General features: G+C 48.4%; 1 long non-coding RNA gene across 1 annotated transcript; it reads right to left on the bottom strand.

Moving 5' to 3' along the window:
- Positions 1-770: 770 nt before the first annotated feature.
- LOC119978791 lies at positions 771-19,475 on the bottom strand. The gene is made up of 3 exons (XR_005463573.1): positions 19,423-19,475; positions 15,264-15,630; positions 771-1,208 (listed from the first exon to the last, which is right to left on the bottom strand). It is a non-coding gene; the product is annotated as an uncharacterized LOC119978791 (long non-coding RNA).
- Between the last annotated feature and the right edge of the window lie 4,310 nt (positions 19,476-23,785).

Genomic DNA, 23,785 nt, shown 5'->3' with positions numbered 1-23,785 from the left:
GCAAAGTAGTCTTGCCTGTGAATTTTCTGGCAAATAGATGAGCCAACATTTGGCTTGGGGAGGTGACGGTTACAACACACAGCTGTCTTATACACCTACTATTCTTTTTAGAGGATGTAGCATCAAAGTTCTGTTGCTTTAACCATTTAATGTTCATTTTAGGTAAGAACAAGAATACATGTGCTGAATCTGCTGACTTTTTTTTAAAAAAACATCTATAACATGTCAAGTTTAGGACACAAGGAATAATTGCATTGCTGATGTGCTTTGACATAGAATCACATGGGCCAATGTTTGTGATGTCAGGTAAGTAAATAAAACATTGTTAAAGTTTTAAATCCTTTTGTGTATGAAACCATTTAATCCATATTAATGAAATCCCAGTATCTGGAGCAAATAATATGACATTTCCCATTTACCAGATCTAATTTCTTGGTGTCTGAGATACTATTGAAACGTGGAAGCAAATCCTGGAGTAATAGTAAAAGGGTCTTGAATATAATAAACGCTGGTTGTTCATATTTGTAATCTGTGTTACTAAAACTTATTCCACCAGTACATTGCTGAAGCACATTTTCCTATGCCTCCAGCATATGTTTTTGGTAGGTTCAACTTAAACCCATCATTATATGTAAGAGAGGTAGCTGCATGTCGCAGTATTTTTATTCCATAAGTGTACTATCTACTCTAGCTCAAGAATCAACTACCAGCAATTCCTTAGCTGAATGCTACCTGTTGAAAATATACATTTTGGAACTGGGTTGGGCAAGTGGGTTCAACCTGGGCCTTTCATTTGGGACTTGGATTCAAAACCAGTCCAGACTGATGGGATCATATTTTCCCCAAATGGTCATATTACATTTCTGACACCAATTTTGATTTCCATGTGGACCTTGTGTAGCGAGTGTATGACATCTCCTCACGCGCAGTCAAACCAACGTCCTCTGGCCTATCTGCTATCCCAGCTATTGGATTTTATTTTGGATGACTGGGTTTATCAGAATTCCATAGGTCATGGACAAGCAGCAGTAACATTGATGCTTCTCATCCAGAAGCTGTAGCTCGCCTGGTCACAAAGCTGTAAAAAAAACTTTCTGAGGGCTAGATGGGACTCTTGTGTTCAAATCTTATTTTAAGGCATGCACATCGTAGATACCTTAGACACAACGTGGTTGCTTGAATTGTAGGTGAGATTTTGGAAACGGATACTGGAACAGAAGAGGATGGGAATATGTAGATTATGCCATCCAGAAACAAAATTTAATTTGTTGAATTAACAGACTCGAGAGTTCAACACACAACAGTTTTGTGAAAGATAATCAATCTATTACAGATTTCCACATTTTGCATATGTTTAGGGAACGATGGGAGGGAAAGGCGACAGTATGAGGGGAACGTAAAGGAAAACAATGGTGGGATGAAAAGAATGGGATAGCAATGGCATTAGAGAGGTGGCAAGGAATTGGGATTTAAATAATTAATGTAATTGATACTAATTTAACCCCAAATGTTTTGTGGGTCTTTAGTAGAATTGAAAAGCAGTGAAATAATTTTAAAGTTTTAAAATTTTAGTTAGACGACACTTGTGCACATTTCAGGACATAATCAGAGAGTCCTAACTGATTGTGGCAGGTTCTGTCAAAGGTCTTCTAAGCAGCCACTATTACAACAGAAGTGTTAGTACTTTCAAGATTGCGTGTGAAGCTCAACTGAGATTGAGGCAGCAGGCTTACACTGACATTCATCAGCTGATGAGCAAGACCTAACTTACAATCTTTGCAGTTGAACTTCAGACTGCCTTCCACAATGATGATTTTGGTGAAATCCTCAGCTAAGAGATTCCATACAATCATTAGTTGCTCCAACAACCTTGTTAATAGCAAAAATAACTTAACTTTTCAGTTCTTGAGAAGTTACCTCAAGCTGCTAGAAGAACTGCTGCTTTTTATCAGAGTAGCCAGCTGGGATCTTCATCTTTGTTCCATGCTGCCATGGTTCTTCACATGATTAAATCAAGAATGCCAGGAATATTTCAGAATTTTGACTTCATGTGCAGCTTGAAAGAAAGTTATCCTACATCCATGAGAAATTGTAATCAGGACAGTTTGTTGCCCAATGATGAGAAAAGTTTGGCTTCTTTTGGACTGCAGGTGATCAAGTTATTGAACTGATGGCCAGACATGACTCCAAGGCAAAGGGAGGTTTGACATGATTTATTCTTGATAAGGGAACTGTACAAAGATAGACTTTGTCAGAGCATGAGGGCTTCTATAAGCAGAAACTGTCAAGATATGGCTGGTCACAATGTGTTTTTAAAAATATTTTTATTGAAACGTTTCCAATTTTTATACAAATCAAACAATAACAGAATAACAATCTTTATCATTGTCACAAGTAGGCTAACATTAGAGTTGCAAAATGCCATGGGGCAAAAATCACTTGTGGGCGTCATATATAGACTGCAGTGGTGATGTTAGGAATGGCATTAAACAGAATATTAGACATGCATGTGATGAGGGAATATCTGCGATCATGTGTGATTTTAATCTGTACATTGATTGGGCAAATCAAATTAGCCACAGTAATGTAGAGGAGAAATTCCTGGAGTGTATACATATTGGTTTTCTTGACCAATGTGTGGAGGAACCAAGTAGAGAGCAGGCCATCGTAGACTGAGCACTGTGTAATGAGAAGGAAATCATTACCAATCTAGCTGTGCGAGACCCTTTGGGGATGAGCGACCATGAGAGGATTTTTAATCAAGATGGAGAGTGATAGGGCAGCATGGTGGCATAGTGGGTTAGCCCTCTTGCCTCATTGCACCGAGGTCCCAGGTTCGATCCTGGCTCTGGGCCACTGTCCGTCTGGAGTTTGCACATTCTCCCTGTGTTTGCGTGGGTTTCGGCCCGACAACCCAAAGATGTGCAGGTTAGGTGGATTGGCCTCTCTAAATTGCCCCTTAATTGGAAAAAATTAATTGGGTACTATTTTTAAATTTATTTTTTTAAAAGATGGAGAGTGACATAGTTGAATCGGAGACTAGGGTGCTGAATCTTAATAAAGGAAACTATGAAGATATGAGGTGTGAATTGGTCTTGATAGATTGGGGAGAGGTGCTTAAATGGATGACAGTGGATAGGCAATGGCAAACATTCAAAGAACGCATGGAGGAACTGCAGCAATTGTTCATTCCTGTCTGGCACAAAAGCAAAATGGATAAGAGGGCCAATCCATGGCTTACAAAGGAAATGAGAGGTAGTATCCGATCCAAGGAAGATGCATACAGATTGGCCAAGAAAAATAATAGGTCTGAGGATTGGGAGCAGTTTAGAATTTAGCAAAAAAGGACCAAGGGATTGATTAAGAAGGGGAAAATACAATACAAAAGTAAGCTTGCAGGGAACATAAAGACTGACACTAGGAGTTTCTGTAAGTACGTGAAGAGAAAGAGATTGGGGAAGACGAATGTAGGTCCCCTACAGACAGACACGAGGGAATGGATAATAGGGGACAAAGAAATGGCTGAGCAACTGAATACATACTTTTGGTTCTGTCTTCACAAAAGAGGGCACAAATCAGATACCAGAAATGTTGGAGTATGCAAGATTTGGTGAAAGGGAAGAACTGAGGGAGATCAATATTAGTAGAGAAATGGTACTGGGGAAATTGATGGGATTGAAGGCCGATAAATCCCCGTTGGCCTGATAATCTACGTCCAGAGTACTTGAGGAAGTGGCTCTAGAAATAATGGTGGTCATCGTCAAGGATTCTATAGACTCAAGCAGTCCCTGCAGATTGGAGGGTAGCTAATGTCACTCCAATATTCAAAAAGGGAGGTAAAGAGAAAACAGGAAATTATAGACCAATAAACCTAACGTCGGTAGTGGGGGAAATTCTCAAATCCATTATCAAGGACTTTATAGCGGGGCATTTCAAAAACAGTGGCAGGTTCGGACAGACTTAGCATAGATTTATGAAGGGAAAATCATGCTTGACAAATCTATTGGAATTCTATGAAGATGTAACTCGTAGAGTTGACATGGGGGAGCCAGTCTAAATGTGATCCCAAGGGACAGGGCTGCAGCTCAATGTTCAGAATCGCTGACATGGTGCTAAAGAAGGTGAGAGCCAAGCACCTGTCCACCACCCTTGAAAAGAACCGACTCATCTTGGACCTGGTCAGATGAACCCTATAAACCTCTATGTTGTATTAAGCCAAGCCTCACACAAGATGACATGGAGTTTACCATCCGCAGGACCTCACTCGAACACCTCATCATCCAACACCGGCCCAACTCCTCCCACTTGGCCTTAACCCCTTGACTGATAATGAATCCTCCGACATAATCTATCCTTAGATACCAGAAGTGCTCCCACCCTCCAACGCTGCGAGTGAAAAAACCCTCTCCATTAGTGAGGCTGGCGGCGCCACAGGGAATATCGGGAAGATCTGTTTTGCAAAATTGCAAGCGTGCAAATATCTGAACGAGTCAGATCACGAGAGCCCAAACTTCTCCGACAGTTCCTCTAAACTGGTAAACCACTTTAGTAACCCTGCAAAAGAAAGCCTTGAGAAGAAAGATTGGGAGACACTGAAACAAAAACAAAAACCTTGGGTGAATATTCATCTTCACCGTATGTATCCTTCCCGCTAAGGTCAGCGGAAGGGCATCCCACCTTTTCAAATTGGCATTCACCCCACCCACCAGACTAGACAAGTTAAGTTCATGGAGTGAGGAACCAATCATGGGCCACTCGGGTTCCTAGATACCAGAAGCTCGTCCTGGCCAGATGAAATAGCAGCCTCCCCAGATCAGCTCTCCTCCCTGCGTGGTTCACCGGCAAATATTCACTCTTGCCCAGATTCACCTTTACCCTGAAAAGGAGCCAAACTTCTTGAGCAACTCCAATATCTCCTCACATTGGGGCGAGAGTCTGTAGTATATTGTAACAAATTGCATATAAGGACACTCTATTCTCCCAAACAAACAAAAGGAGAGACAACGGACACCCCTCGTCAATTAGAAATAACCTGAACTCAGGGCTGGTTTAGCACATTGGGCTAAGCAGCTGGCTTGTAATGCAGAACAAGGCCAGCAGCACGGGTTCAATTCCAGTACCAGCCTCCCCAAACAGATGCTGGAATGTGGTGACTAGGGGCTTTTCACAGTAACTTCATTGAAGCCTACTTGTGACAATAAGTTATTAATACTGGATATTATAGTAGGTACACTCGTGATGGGGGACCCTGTATAAAATAAATTTTTGCCTGAAACCAAACCACCCCAGGATCTCGGAGGTAACCCCGCTCAACCCTATCGAACACCTCCGCGTCCATCGAAATAATCACCTCTGGCTCAGTCACAAAGGATGGCGACAGCACAACATTTAACAATCTCCTAACATTGGCTGTCAACGGCTAACACTTAACAAATCTAGTCTGCTCCTCCAAAATCACCCCAGGTAGATATTGTTCAACACCTTAGCCAACAACTTAACTTCAGCTTTTAACAACGAAATAGGCCTGAACTACCCACATTCCATAGGATCCTTGTCCTTCTTCAGGATCAAGGCAATCAATGCCTGCGCCAGCGTGGCTGGCAACATCTCCCGGGACACGATCATTAAACGGATCCTCCAGAAGTGGTTACCTACCAACCTATCAGCAAACATTTTGTAAAATTTAATCGGGAACCCATCTGGTCCTTTTCCCATCTGCATTAACCAAATACAGCTCATAATCTCCTCCAACTCTTGCCTTCACTCCTGTTCCACCTCTGAAAAAGCCAACCCATCCAAAAATTGCTTTATTGATGAACACTCCTGTGACACTCATAACCCACGAGAAAAGGCCTCAGAGACTTGGGACTCAACCTAGGACCCAAAACACAATTGAACCCCCTCCAAATAATTAGCTGATGTGAATTAAGATTTGAGATAGACGCCAGCACTTTACTACTCTTGTCATCCCAGTTTGGGGCATACACATTGCCTAACACCACGGACATGGCAGTCAACGATCCACTGATGATTACCTACCTCCCACCTGGACCTGCTAATATATTAACTGTAGGAAAAGCCACCCTCTTATTAATCAACACAGCAGCCCCTCGACTCCACAATCAAACCCGAGTGATATAACTGCCCCACCCAGCCCTTCTACAACCTTGTTTGAGTCTTAATTCTCAAATGGGTCTCCTGTGGAAAAATCATATCTGCGTTCAAACCTCTGAGATGCGCAAACTCCTGGGACTATTTAACTGGGCCATTTAACTGTCTCACATTACAAGTTATCAACTGGATAGTGGCCTCTGACAACCCCCCCCCCCCCCCCCCCCCCCCCCCCCCTCCTCCCCTCCCAATCCAGGATCGGCCATATCCAGCCTGTGAGGCAATCCAGTGGTGCCTCACTCTGCACCAGCTCCAGGCCACCCAGGATGGCCACCACTTACCCCATCAAGCCTGTCCAAAGCCGGGCAGTATACTGGCGGGAGCCACCAAGTGTGCGACTGCTCACCACATAGCCGCCAGGGGAAATTTGCCTTGCAATGACAACAAGGTAAATCTACTCCAGCTCCTCTGTGAAAGGTGGTGCAAATGTACAAGCGAGATCACTCATGACGGAGCATTCTTACATGAACATGGAAGGGTGCTGTGCTCTTCATTAGAATGACAGCAAAACAATCCCAGCTCCGCTCTCCAACAAGAAGAACTGTGCTTCAGTGATTTACAGGAGTCAGTTCCAGTCAGCATTTTGTCATACAGGCTGTCTTTGTGCTGTGTTTGAAATTCTGCAAGGGCATTGATGCTAAGCTCTACTTTTGCAAAGGATGAGGAAAAAGGCACAGGCACAATTGGTCATTGCTCTTTGCTTACTTTGGTAGAATGGGCGCTACTCTCATTAGGTTTCACTCTTCTTCAATGAGTGGCTCTGTATGGAATGTGGAAGATGAAGCCCACAAAAAGTCCTGATTACCAACAAAGAGTTCTGTGCAACATTTGAGAAGTTAGGGATATAATTTGCTAATTTGAAATCTCTGTGAAGAGCTGCAGACGTGCATTTGTCAACTCTATTGGCAGGTTGGGTGTAGAGGTGTGAACCGGTCCAAATGGTTCCGGTTCAGGCCTGGAATTTACACAGAGCGGTGCTTTCCACCGAACAAAAATACATTGTAGAGGCATATACAGCATGCCAATTATTAGCCTGCAATACCATGTCTGCAGAACATTCCAGAAATCCCATCTCTGAAGGACCATGAATGGAAACTAGAAAATGGTTTTGTACTTGTCATAGACGCTTACTCCAGCACTCGGAGGTGTAATGGTGCCTGGACATTATTCGTGCGAAAAGATGCAATGTGCACAAAGACAGCGTTATTGATTTAGCAAGCTGCTCTGCACCGACATCTCGTAATTAAATTATGAGAATGTCACATCCTTGCTGGAGACCTCTGGGACTCAGTGAGTGGATAGCCTCGATTTGGATGTTGATGATTCATAGATATGCAAATATTAGGCAAACTAAATAATGAAGGAGGGGAAAAATGGGTAAAGTGATCAACTCCATCAGCCACCATAACTGCCTTCCTTTTATGTCCCAAGGACTATTTATAGGCAAATGTAGGGATTTTGGATGATAAATGACTGCAAATACCCTTAATGTTGTATGGAACAAATAATTGCTACAGTAGATGTCTTCCTTCGCAATTAGTATGAAAAATCATTTAGATATATGTGTAATTGCACCATAATGTAATTCCATATCTCAGATGACCTCAGTGATACTTTTAAGTTCTCACACTACCCACTTTCAAAGTTTATAATAATAATCTTTATTAGTGTCACAAGTGCTGTTAGGTAATTTGGACATTCTGAATTCTCCCTCTGTATACCCGGACAGGCGCCGGAATGTGGAGACTGGGGGCTTTTCACGGTAACTTTGCTGCAATGTAAGCATACTTCATAGATCATAGAATTTACAATGCAGAAGGAGGCCATTCGGCCCATCGAGTCTGCACCGGCTCTTGGAAAGAGCACCCTACCCAAGGTCAACACCTCCACCCTATCCCCATAACCCAGTAACCCCACCCAACACTAAGGGCACTTTTGGACACGAAGGGCAATTTATCATGGCCAATCCACCTAACCTGCACATCTTTGGACTGTGGGAGGAAACCGGAGCACCCGGAGGAAACCCACGCACACACGGGGAGGATGTGCAGACTCCGCACAGACGCGCTGACTTGGCACAGACAGTAACCCAAGCTGGGAATCGAATCAGGGGCCCTGGAGCTGTGAAAAAACAGTGCTAACCACTGGGCTACCGTGCACCCGTGCCGTGCCATGGTGGTAGTTTGCTACCATTGCTTGAGAAAAAAAAGTTCATTGAATTCTTTATCTTTTTCACAGATCTTGGCAATTCCTCGGTAACGCTAAAACTTGGGAACATGCAGTACTTTGCTTTCCATACGTATTTTAAATATATTTACACGTTCCAGCTGCTTCCCAGATGAGGACTACTGTGTGGTACACAAAATCCAGTCAGAAAACAGCCTTCACCAAATGGTCAATTCAAATCATAGAATCCCTACAGTGCAGAAGAAGGCCATATGGCCCAGCGAGTCTGCACCGACCCTTCAAAAGAGCATCCTAACCAAGGTGCACCTCACCCAATCTCCATAACCCCTTATCCTAACCTCCACATCCCTAGACACTAAGGGGCAATTTAGCACAGCAAATCTACCTAACCTGCACATCTTTGGACTTTTTGGAATTCTTTTTCTTCGGGCGGCATGTGCGCAATGTTTAGCACTGCGACTACGGTGCTGAGGACCCAGGTTTGAATCCTGGCCCTGTGTCACTGTCTGTGTGGAGTTTGCACATTCTGCCCGTGTCTGTGTGGGTTTTACCCTCACAACCCAAAGATGTGCAGGTTTGGTGGATTGGCCACGCTAAATTGCTCTGTAATTGGAAAAAAAAAATTGGGTACTCTAAATATTTTTTTTTTAAGTTAGAGGCGGGCGAACTAATGAGAAGTTTTTAAAGTTATGAAAGCGTTTGATTGGATAGACATAAGGAAATTTCCAGCTGGAGAGCACAATTAGGAGCCACGTGTCAGTGCAGACTTGATGGGCCTCTTCTGCACTGTGATTCTGTGAAAAATTCAATGGTGCGATGAGAAAGGAGCAATATATAGGGACATTGTGACCAAAATTTACAGATGGTGCCAGAGAAAAGCGAGTACTGTGTATGGATTAAATGTGGAGCAACGACTTCCAGTGGCAGTTATGCAGCAGTAAGCCACACAAGTGGGAGCTCCCGTTTTAAAGAGATTTTTCGGCTCTTTTGAGAGCCCAAAATGGAAATTTTTCGACGTCTCCCGGTGGGGGAAGGTGTGCTGAACGACTTTCCCTGCAGTCCATGACTCGAACTCGGAGTGGAAAGGTGGAAAAAACAGCAGCAGCTCCTCAGAAAAAACAGGGGAAGGGATCCAAGATGGCCACCGACAGAGCTCCAGAGGAGTGGAGACTCTGGGCCCAGAAACAACAAACTGATCTCCTGCGCTGCTTTAAAGAATTCAAGGATGAAGTACTGAGCTCTCTGCAGGAAACAAACAGAAGGCTGTCAGAGATTCAGTCCACCCAGGGTGCTGCCATCAAGAAGTTGCAGACGCAGGCCATTGAACGAGAGGAGGAGGCCGTGGTCCTCGTGAGTAAGGTGGAGGGGCACGAAGCACTCCACAAGAAGTGGCAGGAACGCTTTGAGGAGCTGGATCACCGCATGAGGCGGAAAAACCTGCGGATCTTGGGCCTTGCGGAGGGGCTAGAGGGATCAGACCTGACAGCCTATGTGGCTGTAATGCTGAATTCGCTAGTGGGGGCCGGGTCTCTCCATCTGCCCCTGGAGCTGGAGGGAGCACACAGAGTACTGGCCAGGAGGCCTAAGGAGAATGAACCCCCGCGTGCGGTGCTGGTGAGGTTCCACCGGTTCAGTGATTGGGACTGCGTGCTGCGCTGGGCCAAGAAGGTGAAGAGCAGCAATTGGGAGAATGGGGTAGTACGGATCTACCAGGACTGGAGTGCGGAGGTGGCTAAGCGGCGGTCCGGATTTAATCGGACGAAAGAGGTGCTTTATAGAAAAAAGATAAAGTTCGGAATGTGGCAGCCCGCGCGCCTGTGGGTAACTTATTCGGACCGGCACCATTATTTCGGTTCCCCGGAGGAGGCGTGGGCCTTCGTGCGGACGGAGAAACTGGACTTGAACTAGGGGTTGGGGGTTGCGAGGTCGGCTGTAAGGTTTTAGTGCTGGATTTGGCTGTTGCTGTGTTCTCTTTTTCTTCGGTTTTTTTTCGTCTTGTTTTAGTACTTTTGCAATTTTGATATGGTTATTTACGGAGGGGTTGTCCTGCTATGTTTTTGTTTTTGTGTTTGGGGCATTGTTTGGGCTGTGTATCTTGCGGGGAGGGTCGGGGGGGTATGTTGTATTCTATGTCGGAGTGGGGGTATGGAGGGGGGCTGATATTTGGGAGCTGCGTCAGAAGGGTGTGGTGGGGCAGGGCGAAAGCGCGGGCTTTCCTCTGGTTTCCCGCACTGCGGGGCTGGGGGGCGGAGACGGTGACGGGGGAGGTGGGGCCTTAACTGGTTCTTCCCCGCGCTGGAGCGGTGCCAGGAGGAGGGATAGGATGGGGGATGATCCCACTTCGGGAGGGGTCGGGCTATTGGCGGGAGTTTCCGGGGTCAGCAGAAGTTAGCTGACCCACGGAAGTACAATGGAGGACGGTTCGCGGCTGGGAGGGTTCCTAGCCTGGGGGGGAAGGGAGGGGGGGGAAAGGGGAATACCGGGTTGCTGCTGGTAGGGGCAAGAAGGAGCTGGTGGGGGTTGGGGGGACAGAGGTGAGGGGTTGTCGCTATGGGGACGGGGTCGAGCAGGGGATGCTGGCCTGGGGCGGGCAGTCGACGGGCTATGGCTAGCCGACGGGGGAGGGGGGTGGGACGCCCTCTGATCCGGTTGGTCACCTGGAATGTGAGAGGGTTGAATGGGCCGGTGAAGCGGTCAAGGGTACTGGCTCACCTGAAGGGGCTAAAGGCGGATGTGGCAATGCTGCAGGAGACCCACCTGAGGGTGGCGGACCAGGTCCGCCTGAAGAAGGGATGGGTGGGGCAGGTTTTCCACTCGGGGTTGGATGTGAGGAACCGGGGAGTGGCGATTCTGGTGGGGAAAAATGTGTTGTTTGAGGCATCGGAGGTGGTGGCGGATAAGGGGGGTAGGTATGTGATGGTTAGGGGCAGGCTGCAAGGAGAGAAGGTGGTATTGGCTAGTGTGTATGCCCCAAATTGGGACGATGCGGGCTTTATGAGGCGTATGTTGGGACGGATCCCGGATCTGGAGGCGGGAGGTCTGATCAAAGGGGGGGACTTTAATACGGTGTTGGATCCTTCACTGGATCGGTCCAGCTCTAGGACGGGTAGGAGGCCGGCGGCGACCAAGGTACTGAGAGGGTTTATGGATCAGATGGGTGGAGTGGATCCATGGAGGTTTGTGAGGCCGAGGGCACGGGAGTACTCTTTCTTCTCCCACGTACATAGGGTCTACTCTCGGATAGATTTCTTCGTGGTGAGTAGGGGACTGATTCCGAGAGTGGAGGAGGCCGAGTATTCGGCCATTGCAATCTCCGACCACGCTCCGCATTGGATAGAGTTGGAGATGGGGGAGGTGCGAGACCAACGTCCATTGTGGCGGTTGGATGTGGGGTTGTTGGCGGAGGAGGAGGTGTGTAGGAGGGTCCGGGCAAGTATTGAGGGGTACCTTGAGGTGAATGATACGGGGGAGGTTCAGGTGGGGATGGTCTGGGAAGCCCTGAAGGCAGTAATTCGTGGGGAGCTGATATCCATCCGGGCACACAGGGAGAGGAGCGAGAGGAGTGAGAGGGATAGACTGGTGGGAAAGATGCTGGGGGTGGACAGGAGGTATGCAGAGGCACCAGAGGAGGGACTGTTGGGGGAGAGGCGCAGCCTGCAGGCTAAATTTGATTTGCTGACCACTAGAAAGGCGGAGGCACAGTGGAGGAAGGCACAAGGGGCAGTGTACGAACATGGTGAAAAGGCGAGTAGGATGCTGACTCATCAGCTCCGTAAGTGGGATGCGGCTAAGGAGATTGCTGGAGTGAGAGACAAGAGTGGGAATGTGGTGCGGAAGGGGGTAGAGGTGAATGAGGTCTTCAAGGACTTTTACGGGGAACTGTACCGGTCGGAGCCAACGGGGGAGAGGAGGGGAATGAAGAGGTTCCTCGACGGGCTTTCTTTCCCGAAGGTGCAGGAGGAGAAGGTGGAGGGGCTGGGTGCGCCGACTGAACTGGAGGAGCTAGTTAAGGGGATCGGGCAGATGCAGTCAGGGAAGGCACCGGGGCCGGATGGGTTCCCGGTGGAATTTTATAAAAAGTTCGTGGACCTAGTGGGCCCCTTGCTGTTGCGGACACTCAACGAAGCGTGGGAAGGGGGGACTTTGCCCCCGACGATGTCACGGGCACTGATCTCGTTAATTTTAAAGAAGGACAAGGACCCCCAGCAGTGTGGTTCATACAGGCCCATATCTCTCCTCAACGTGGATGCTAAGGTGCTGGCAAAAATCCTGGCCACCAGGATAGAGGACTGTGTGCCAGGGGTTGTGCATGAGGACCAGACAGGTTTTGTGAAGGGAAGGCAGCTGAACACGAATGTGCGGAGATTGCTGAATGTCATTATGATGCTGGCGATTGAGGGGGAGGCAGAGATAGTGGTGGCGCTGGATGCGGAGAAGGCCTTCGATAGAGTGGAGTGGGGGTACCTATGGGAGGTGTTGGGGAGGTTTGGATTTGGTGAAGGGTTCATTAGATGGGTAAGGCTGCTATATGAGGCCCCGATGGCGTGCGTGGCCACGAATAGGAGGAGGTCGGAGTACTTCCGGCTTTACCGAGGGACCAGGCAGGGTTGCCCCTTGTCCCCCTTGTTGTTTGCACTGGCAATCGAGCCGCTGGCGATGGCATTGAGAGATTCAGAGAGGTGGAGAGGCTTGGTGCGAGGTGGAGAGGAACATAGGGTGTTGTTGTATGCCGACGACCTGTTACTGTATGTGGCGGACCCGGTGGGAGGGATGCCGGGAGTGATGGAGTTACTAGCCGAGTTTGGGACCTTCTCAGGTTATAAATTAAACTTAGGCAAGAGCGAGGTGTTTGTGGTGCACCCTGGAGACCAGGAGGAAGGAATTGGTAGGCTCCCGCTTAGGAGGGCAGGGGAGAGCTTTAGGTACCTGGGGGTGCAAGTGGCCAGGGACTGGGGGACTCTCCACAAGCATAACTTTACCAGACTGGTAGATCAGATGGAGGAGGAGTTCAGGAGGTGGGACATGCTGCCATTGTCGTTGGCGGGGAGGGTGCAGTCCGTCAAAATGACAGTGCTTCCGAGGTTCTTGTTCCTTTTTCAGTGCCTGCCCATATTTATCCCCAGGGCCTTCTTTAGGAGAGTGACCGGCAGTATTCTGAGCTTTGTGTGGGCACATGGGACTCCGAGAGTGAGGAGGGTGTTCCTGGAGCGAGGAAGGGATAGAGGCGGGCTGGCGCTGCCCAACCTTCTGGGGTACTATTGGGCAGCCAATGTGTCAATGGTGCGTAAATGGGTGATGGAGGGGGGAGGGGCGGCGTGGAAAAGAATGGAGATGGCGTCATGTAGAGGTACGAGCCTGGGTGCCATGGTAACGGCACCGTTGCCGCTCTCCCCCAAGAGGGTTACCACGAGCCCGGTGGTGGCGGCGACCCTAAGAATCTGGGGACAGTGGAGACGGCATCGGGGGGAAACAGGGGGCTCGATGGAGGCTCCACTGCGTGGCAACCATCGGTTCATCCCGGGGAACACGGATGGGGGATTCAGAGGATGGCAAAGGGCGGGCATCAGCAAATTGAGGGACCTGTTTATTGGCGGGAGGTTTGCGGGCCTGGGGGAACTGGAAGATAAATTTGGCCTTCCCCAGGGGAACATGTTCAGATACCTGCAGGTAAAGGCGTTTGCTAGGCCACAGGTAGAGGGATTCCCTTTGCTGCCCTCGCAGGGGACGATGGACAGAGTGCTTTCGGGGGTGTGGGTAGGAGAGGGGAAGGTGTCTGACATCTATAAGGTAATGCAGGAGGTGGAGGAGTCGTCAGTGGAGGAGCTGAAGGCTAAATGGGAGGAGGAACTCGGGGAGCAGATAGAGGACGGGACTTGGGCGGAGGCCTTGGAGAGAGTCAACTCTTCCTCCTCATGTGCGAGGCTTAGTCTCATCCAATTTAAGGTGCTGCACCGGGCCCACATGTCCGGGACTAGGATGTGTAGGTTCTTCGGGGGTGAGGACAGGTGCACCAGATGTTCGGGGAGTCCTGCGAACCACGCCCATATGTTCTGGGCATGCCCAGCACTGGAAGAATTCTGGAAGGGGGTGGCGGGGACGGTGTCGAGGGTGGTTGGATCCAGGGTCAAGCCAGGGTGGGGACTCGCGATTTTTGGGGTTGGGGTGGAGCCGGGAGTGCAGGAGGCGAAAGAGGCCGGGGTCCTGGCCTTTGCTTCCCTAGTAGCCCGTCGAAGGATTCTACAGTGGAAGGATGCGAGGCCCCCAAGCGTGGAGACCTGGATCAGTGACATGGCGGGATTTATAAAATTGGAAAAGGTCAAATTTGCCCTGAGAGGATCAACACAAGGGTTCTATAAATGGTGGCAGCCTTTTCTGGACTTCCTGGCTCAGAGATAGGTAACTGGGTCAATAGCAGCAGCAACCCGGGGGGGGGGGGGGGGGGGGGGGGGGGGGGTGCATTATTGTAGTGTTTATTCTGTAACTTTATAGTGTGTTAATTTGCGTTGTTGTTAAAATGCTGGGTTGTTCATGGGGATGGGGCGAATGTATATGATTGTTAATATTATTGTTATTTTCGGTATTTTACTAAGGTGTGTTATTGTATAAAATCAAAATTTCTCAATAAAAATTATTTTTTTTTTAAAAATGTGGAGCAACTACAAATTATTTGATAAGAACACAGACTCCAAATATCATGTTGGGGTTGGGAGAGCAGAGGAAAGAAAGCAAAAACAGCAACAGTAGGGGAGGTTGATGTACCTCTTGGAGGTGTTTGTACCACCAGTGAAATGTAGAAACGTGTCCAGCTTTGTGACACAGCAAGACTTTCCAGTCTGCTTCAGGGATCGGGGCTTGTTTGGATTTGATTGTGAGAAGCCAGATATTAATGGAGTTTAAATACTCACCCCTGCTGCTCCCCTTTCCTGCCACATGTCGCCTCTCCCTCTCCAAATACATTGCAGGGTTTGGCATTGGTCCTTTTCATTAGAAATATTCAGGGATTCTTCTATTGAAAAGTAGAGTTGAAAGCCACAATTGTCTCTGTCCTGTGTTGTCTAACTACCAAATAAATATTTGTATTTAACATTCTTGCTGCAGTTGACTTTTCCATGTACTTTGTCTTGTGTTGCTTTTATTTATTCTTTCATGGTTTGTGGATGTCACTGACAAGGCCAGCACTTGTTGCTCATCTCTAATGGCGCTCAAACCTTTCATGACCTCAGGATGTCCCAACGTGCTTTACAAAAGTCCTTTTGAAGTGTAATCACTGTTCTGTAAGAAACAGATTTCCATTTGTGGGGCAGATCAGGAGAATTCAGACAAAACTTATTTACATGCATTGCACACCCCAACAGAAAATGCTGGGGAAACACAGAAGGTTTGGCAGCATCTTCTTCAGATCTCTGAAGAAGGCACACGGAATCGAAACATTAACAGTTTCAAAATCTAGGCTGATGCTCCAGGACAAAGCAGGGACTCAAACAGCAATGAGATAAATGACCAGGTGACCTGTTTTAATTATGTTATGATGTGGAGCTGCCGGCGTTGGACTGGGGTGAGCACAGTAAGAAGTCTTACAACACCAGGTTAAAGTTCAACAGGTTTGTTTTGAATCACTAGCTTTCGGAGCACTGCTCTTTCCTCAGGTGAATGTTAACAATGTTAGTTGGGGGATAATTATTGGCTCCAGGATGCTGGGGAGAACTCCCTACTGCTCTTCAAATAGGGATCAATAGCGTTCACCCGAGATGATAGTTTGGGGCCTTTGTTTTACATCTCATCCAAAAGATGACACCTCAGTGCACCACTCCCTCAGTACTGCACTGGAGCACTCCTGTGGGACGTGAAGCCACAGTCTTCTGGATGTGCCACCTTAGCGATGTTGGTGCCTCTCGGCAAGTCTTTCTGTGCTCCCTATTGAACCAGATTGGTGTCTCAGCTTAATGTCTTGGGACCTCCCCGAAGTGGCTGAGTGCACTGGACATAAATGGTTATTATGTGCCCTGGCGACATCCGGTTGCAGTGCTGAAGTTCTGTCTACCAGCTCCAGCTGACCACTTTGCCAAGCTGATGTAACTGCCACTATGAACTCTGGCACCGTGCCTAGATCTTCAGACATAGCATGAAGAAATCCCCCAAAAATGTTCCTAATGGAAATTTTCAAAAAAAATTTAAGGATTTCCATTTGTGGGTCAGATCAGGAGAATTCAGACAAAACTTATTTACATGCATTGCGCACTCGCTGCCACAGAGTAATAAAAACAGAAAATGCTGGGGAAACTCAGAAGGCTTGGCACCATCTTAATCAGAGCTCTGAAGAAGGCACACGGAATCGAAACATTAACAGTTTCTCTCTCCACAGATGCTGCCTGACCTGCTGGGTTTTCCAGCATTTTCTGTTTTTATTTCCGATTTCCCAAAAACCCCGTTATTTTGCTTTTACCGCAGAGCAGTCGAGGCGAATAACATGGATGAGTTTATGGGGAAGTTAGATAAATATACGAGGAAGGAGGGAATAAAATGTCACATCGATAGGAATGAGATGGAATAGATATGGTGCAAAGACAGTTGCTGTAAACAAACAAAAAACAAAAACTTCTCTTTCAAAAGGGCTGTCAAGTTCTTGGACTTGGACTTGGACTCAGCACTTGGACTGTCAAGTTCACTTGAGCAGGCAGAGCTGGGTTTAAACCAAATCATGCAAGCCCTGAAGTGGCAGGTGAGTTATGGAGAAAGCTTGGAGCATGCAAGAGCTTGGAGCCATAACTGAGCCATTAACCTGACGATACAGCTGCAGGGTGGCTGGGTTGGACTGGAGTCACGGCGCCTGCTTCTGCAGGAGGAACTCAGATCCTGTTTGTGTAGTGGGAATCCACCCCTGAACTCTCCCATTGGAAGAGAGTGAAACGCGTACGTGTACAAAAAAACAGAGCCTGCCGAGGAGACACTCTTGGTAACAGACCCCAAGTCCATTCACATTCCGTTTTATTATTTCACGGCATCTTTCATCCGTATATTCCCCGAGTATATTTACCCGCAGGTATGTAAAAACATAATTTGTAAACCATCGACACTGTTTTAAAAGATGCACGTAGACCCAGATAGTATCGATTATCATTGCGGTTAACTTGTGTCTGCACCTGTCTCAATTGCTTTGAACCTTTTAAACTCCGCGTTAACTGTTGCCGTTGAATGGTGAGGGGGCAAGTGCAGCGTTATTTAAAACTGGTTTAAGGTTTTGAAATGAAGATGCAAGGTGCTTGTTTGGTTTTTCCACCTAGGGTAATGATTAAAATATTTTGAAATGAGGGAATAATGTCTTGGCGGCGGGGGGGGGGGGGGGGGGGGGTTGCTGCAATGCTGACGTATAAAGCTAAGAAACAATATTTTAATTTTGAAAATGCTATTTCTGGTCTATTTGGGGTTGGCGACCCTGCAGATAAACTGGAGGGAACTTCCTAAATTCTTCCTTTTTACTAAAAGGAGGGGGTCCTTAATCTAAATGCTATCTCTCCTTTTACTAAATTAAAGCATGCTAAAGTGTCCCTTCGTGTCCAAAAGGTTAGGTGGGGGGTACTGGGGTATGGGGAGTTACTGGGGGTGGGGATTCCTGGGGGATGGGGGTTTACTGGGGATGGGGTTACTGGGGGATGGGGTGTTACTGGGGGGTGGGGGTTTACTGGGGATGGGGTGTTACTGGGGGGTGGGGTGGGGGTTTACTGGGGGATGGAGTGTTACTGGGGGATGGAGGTGGGGGTTTACTGGGGGATGGGGCTAACTGTTGATGGGTTGGGGGTTAACTGGAGATGGGGCTAATTGGGGGATGGGGTGGGGGTTACTGGGGGATGGGGCTAACTGGGGATGGGGGGGCTAACTGGGGATGGGGGGGTTACTGGGGGATGGGGCTAACTGAGGGATGGGAGGGGGTTACTGGGGGATGGAGCTAACTGGGGGGTGGGGTTTACTGGGGATGGGGATAACTGAGGGATGGGGGGGTTACTGGGGAATGGGGGTTACTGGGAAATGGGGCTAACTGGGGGATGGGGTGGGGTTTACTGGGGGATGGGCAAACTGAGGGATGGGAGGGGGGTTACTGGGGGATGGGGTGGGGGTTTACTGGGGGATGGGGCTAACAGGGATGGGAGGGGGGTTACTGGGGGATGGGGCTAACTGGGGGATGGGGTGGGGGTTTACTGGGGGATGGGGCTAACTGAGTGATGGAAGGGGGGTTACTGGGAAATGGGGGTTACTGGGGATGGGGCGGGGTGCACCTTCAGAGGGTAGGTGCAGGTTCGATGGGCCAAACGGCCTCCTGTACTGTAGGGATTCTGTGAAAACACTGCGGGATGGTGGAAATGTGAAATAAAAACAGTAAATGCTGGGAAAACTCAGCAGGTCAAGCAAAGTACTGGGTTTAGCCAACATGTTCTGTCTTTCTCTGTTTTTTATGTTGTCTGGAGAAAGCCAGGTTAATAGTGATTTAAAACTGAATGGTTAACTATTTTCTCAGGTCTTGTTTGGCAGCACAGACACCAATCGGTATTTATTCTGTATTTTATTTTTTGGTTTAGGTGGGGAGCAGGTTCCTGGGCAGTTGCCGCCGGCCGCACCGGACGATGCATCTTCGGCGGAGAAGTGGCGTAAAGGAGCAGGGAGCGCGAGGATGAAGTCCAAGCTGCCTTTCCCGCCGCCGCCATCGCCCTCCTCCTCGGACATGAAGGGCAAGTTCAGCGGAGCCAGAGCGGGGATGGAGCTGCACCTGGGCGCCGAGGCCACGTGCTGCCAGGGGCGGAGCGGGCGGCCGCCGCGTCCCCGCGGGACGCGCGAGCGCGGCGGCGCGGTAGGTGGCGCGGGCACGGCGGGCCGGCGCCGGGCGGTCGCGCCCAGCGCGCGCGAACGCAACCTGCGGCGGATCGAGAGCAACGAGCGCGAGCGGCAGCGCATGCACAACCTCAACAATGCCTTCCAGGCGCTGAGGGAGGTCATCCCCCACGTGGAGGCGGACCGGAAGCTGTCCAAGATCGAGACCCTCACCCTGGCCAAGAACTACATCGAGTCGCTCACCTCCACCATCCTGTGCATGAGCAAGGAGTACGCGCCGGCGCCCGGCCTGGCCCCGCCCCCGCCCGGCGACGCCAACGGCTCCGGCCCGCCCTCGCGCCCCCTCCGCAACCGCCACCGCCGCGTGCCGCCCCGCCCCCAGGACGACACCATCCGCGCGTGAAGCGATCGACTGGCTCCCCGCCTCGCCCCTCAACTGCCTTCCAAACTCGCCGTTGGAGTTCAGCCCGTCGAATCTTCTGGAAGAAAGGTGGGCTGCTTTTTGTTTGGCCAACTTTCTCCATGCTGCCAGTTTGAAACCGATGGGAGGGGCTTTCACACCCGGACCTTCTCCAAGACTCTCCGAGCCATGCCCTCTATGGTGGAGGAACCCACACACTGCACCTCCCCGGCAGATGTTCTGATCAGACCAGAGACTCCGCTCTGACACAGGGCAGGCCTCATATGAGAGAGAGTATGTTGTATGGCAGCTGACCGATGGACTGTGAGGCTGATGGACACCACGGAGCAGTGGCAATGGACCCAATATTAGCCAGAGTGGACACAACGGTGTGAAGGGTTTTATCCAGAACTGGAGCGGATTGTAGAAAGGCACCAAAGTTTGTGCTTGTCCACTTGGAAGATCAGGCAACAAATCTGACCTTTTTTTTAACATTACTGTCATGTTTTCTCTCAATGTGTATTTTTATTTGTGTTTTATTTGAATATTTAGTTTGAGTTTTCTAATTTATAAGCGATGCAATGTGTATCGTAGATTATGCCCCTGCAGCCAGTGCAGGTAGTTAAGGCGCTCAAACCTCTAATCCCTACAAGATTCAACTCTTGCACACTACTCCTTAGAACATGGGATTCTACAGTGCAGAAGGAGGCCATTCAGCCCATTGGGTCTGCACCGATACTCTGGAAGAGTACCCTACCTAGGCCCACACCCCCCCCACCCAACTTTTGAACACTAAGAGGGCAATTTAGCGTGGCCAATCCACCTACTTGCATCTTTGGACTGTGAGAAGAAACCGGAACACCCGGAGGAAACCCCACAGACACAGTGAGAAAAGTGCAAACTCCGCCCCAGGCCGAAATTGAACCCGGGTCCCTGGCATTGTGAGGCAGCAGTGCTAACCACTGTACCACCTTGCCTTGTGGCTCATCTCATACTGAATCATAAACTGGGCTTGGGAGCCTCCTTCAGTTTACCAAGATGTGGAGATGCCAGCATTGGACTGGGGTGAGCACAGTAAGAAGTCTTACAACGCCAGGTTAAAGTCCAACAGGTTTGTTTCAAACACTAGCTTTCGGAGCACTGCTCCTTCCTCAGGTGAATGAAGATTCACCTGAGGAAGGAGCAGTGCTCCGAAAGTTAGTGTTTGAAACAAACCTGTTGGACTTTAACCTGTGTTGTAAGACTTCTTACTCTGTTTACTAAGTGAAGGCCCTGTCTTCTCAACCTTGCCCCTCGCCTGAGGGGTGGTGATCCTCAGGTTAAATCACCACCAGTCAGCTCTCCCCCTCAAAGGGGAAAGCAACCTATGGTCATCTGGGACTATGGCTACTTTATCTTTTACCTTTACTAAGCCAACAACACCGTAAACATGAGAAGCTGCTATTTCTGGTGAAATGTTTCTTGAAATGATATCACTAGAAATGCTGTATTATTGTGGTACAGCTAATAGTTTTCCTCCTGGGCTGCTTAACGTCTAAATTATAGGTGAGGTCCTAAAACTGTCAGCGGAGAACTAAACCAGAGAGATTATAAATGATTGCGTAAAACTATTATATCTGTTAGAAGTGCACAGCAGCCTGGAGCAAACCATTTATCGTGTATCTGGGAAGTTGTCATTTAAAGGGACTGCTCAAAGATTTCTGGCCACGTTCAGCTCTAAGCTTTGATCTTTCTCACCTCGGTATGTTAACCTGAGGGAGAGTGGACTTGTTAGAGATCCTTCTCACTGGTCCGCTCTGAACATGACCAAATCAGCTACCCATAGGTGTAGGATACCTGTGATCCACAGGGTTGCTGTGCCTGCCTTTTGAAGTGTTGCACACTGGATGGCTCTGGAGAAGTAATTCACCGTCAGTGGGCATCTCAACATGTTCAAGTGTATTATTAATAAGGCAAAACAGACCAAAATTTAGTTTCACTTTAGTATAGATATGAGCTCACATAGATGGTGTGTAATAGTAATGGCCTCTTACAGAACATCTACCTGCAGTGGGGATTAGTTTAGATGTCAGAGTCCGGTGCTGTTCTTTTGTTCTGTCACAATAGTCCTGGCACTTCATCTGTACAGAGCAACATGCCTAGTCCAAACCTCAGCTAGAATTTACTGATAGTTCTGAAACATTTTGACCAAATTAAATAGAAGCTCCCCATGCCTGGGTTATTTTCTGGTAATGAGCAACAGATTATCACTTAGCATAAATGACAATTGGTAATCTGTTAACTGGGTAGGATAGTCTGGGCATTAACATCCATTATGGTCTCAGGAATTAAATTGACAGTTTATGTCATCTCGCATTTAGATCACCATTTCAAGTCTTAAGAATTTCATTAGGAACCCATGAGGTGACCAGTAATTGTTACCTGCTTTTGCTCTTGCAATTTCTTTTGGCCAATTGGAATTTATGAGCAGGATGATACATGACAAGGCAGACTGTCCCAACACAACCTGAACGATGGATCGATTCTAGTTCCTAGGTGCTGTGCTCTGGTCTGGAGTTGATTTATTCCATAATTATACTTCAGAAGATCAGTGGGCAGGGTGATTTTGAATTTACCTGTGCAAAATTTTTTTGAAAAGCAAAATTTCTGTATTATTTTGCGGACCCTCAGAAATAGGCATTTCCCTCTCAGCATCACTGACACCTGTATAAGTGGTCACAATTTATTTTCTTTCAGCCCGTGATACCCCAAAGATTGTGCAGGAACTGTGTGCTGTGCATTGCCACAAAATGTTGCAGCATTTACCTGAACTAATGAGATGCTTGGCATCAGGTAGCTCTGTTACATGTGTGCAATGGGTAAAGTAACATTTAAAAAAAGATCTTTTAAAGTACTGACATTTAATATTTTTTACCTGAAAAATTCTCCCATTTTGAGATTAAGCGCAGTGGCGGGCAGGTCCATTGATACCTGTCCTGCCAACCAGAATAGCAGGATCCCACACCAGATTCAGCACCTGGAACCTCATTAATTATGCACAAACGCGTTTCCCTCCAACTCTCCTGGTGTGCCGGCAACTGATTCATCCACATGGGTTAGCCCTGTTGCCTCACGGCGCCGAGGTCCCAGGTTCGATCCCGGCTCTGGGTCACTGTCCGTGTGGAGTTTGCACATTCTCCCCGTGTTTGCGTGGGTTTCGCCCCCACAACCCAAAGATGTGCAGGCTAGGTGGATTGGCCATGCTAAATTGCCCCTTAATTGGAAAAAATGAATTGGGTACTCTAAATTTATTTTTAAAAAAAAAACTGATTCATCCACACACCCTCAGCTGCGGGTTCAAAGGTAGCAGCGCCATATTTAAACTCCGGTCCAGTAGACCCATATGACTCTCCCCGGCCCACCTGTCTTCACCAGACAAGGGCAGCACGGTAGCCTTGTGGATAGCACAATGGCTTCATAGCTCCAGGGTCCCAGGTTCGATTCCGGCTTGGGTCACTGTCTGTGCGGAGTCTGCACATCCTCCCTGTGTGTGCGTGGGTTTCCTCCGGGTGCTCCGGTTTCCTCCCACAGTCCAAAGATGTGCAGGTTAGGTGGATTGGCCATGATAAATTGCCCTTAGTGTCCAAAATTGCCCTTAGTGTTGGGTGGGGTTACTGGGTTATGGGGATAAGGTGGAGGTGTTGACCTTGGGTAGGGTGCTCTTTCCAAGAGCCGGTGCAGACTCGATGGGCCGAATGGCCTCCTTCTGCACTGTAAATTCTATAAAAATTCTATGAATACAGGCTGTCAACAACCCAGAATGAAAAGTCCAACAGCCTCAAGAAATCTGTTTATTCAACCACCCTCCCCATGAGCCCATCACTTGCGAGGCGCCCATGCCCTACTACCCACCGCATCTGGAGTCTTCATTTGCTCCCCTCCAGTAAACGATGAGGTATCCTTTTGACCCCCTTGTAACTTTCCCATGCAGCCTTGTCAGGGTCTAGCTTCCCTCCTCTAGGTCTTCCCTCTGCCTGCCGTTCAACTTCTTTATCCAACTCCTCGCCCCTTCATGTGCCATCGTTAGTGCTCACACACCCCCAAGTTTGCACAGCCCTCCTTCCACATTGCCTTCCCCTTATCTTCGTTAGGCCACATCCCCCTCACTCCCCCAGCTTCACCTTGCACTGCACTCCCGGTTGTACTTGGATCTCTGTTGTGGTGGCA

This window comes from Scyliorhinus canicula, chromosome 15, assembly GCF_902713615.1.
Source record: "Scyliorhinus canicula chromosome 15, sScyCan1.1, whole genome shotgun sequence".
NCBI classification, from domain to species: Eukaryota; Metazoa; Chordata; class Chondrichthyes; order Carcharhiniformes; family Scyliorhinidae; genus Scyliorhinus; species Scyliorhinus canicula.
The sequence above is the reverse complement of the archived record's forward strand: the minus strand, read 5'-3'. Positions and strand labels throughout refer to the sequence as shown.